This window comes from Penaeus monodon, chromosome 24 (genome assembly GCF_015228065.2).
Source record: "Penaeus monodon isolate SGIC_2016 chromosome 24, NSTDA_Pmon_1, whole genome shotgun sequence".
NCBI lineage: Eukaryota > Metazoa > Arthropoda > Malacostraca > Decapoda > Penaeidae > Penaeus > Penaeus monodon.
The window spans coordinates 28,915,924-28,916,302 of record NC_051409.1 but is presented as its reverse complement, the minus strand read 5'-3'; the positions used below and the strand labels follow the sequence as shown (position 1 = coordinate 28,916,302).

At 29.8% G+C, this 379-nt stretch overlaps 1 protein-coding gene across 1 annotated transcript in view; it reads left to right on the top strand.

The window, feature by feature from the left end:
* The window catches only part of LOC119588707, a 20,395-nt gene that overhangs the window by 16,916 nt on the left and 3,100 nt on the right, over nucleotides 1-379 (top strand). The window lies entirely within an intron of this gene.

The following is a 379-nucleotide window of genomic DNA, read 5'->3' as shown; positions in this document are numbered from 1 at the left end:
AATGGACGAAGATCAGAAAAAAATGAAATTATGATTTATTATTATTTTTTTACTGAAGGCTAGGCACGCGTGACTCTGTATGTATGTGTTGTTATGATCTTGGAAATATATATCATTTTGTCAACTATGTGTTTTGGAATACCGAGTATACGTAGAGTATACGTCTGCTCATGCATCCGATTCTATGCTGATGAAATGAGTTTGCATGAATTTTTATCTGTGTCAACATATTCATGTGCATGTTTATTTTGATTAGATATGAAATTTATACATACAAACTGATGATAATATTTATAAGTACAAATAAGTATGTTTACGATTATTCACTGTTTATTCACTGACATACAAGTATTCTGGTCTCTTATTGCTAAGTTGCATT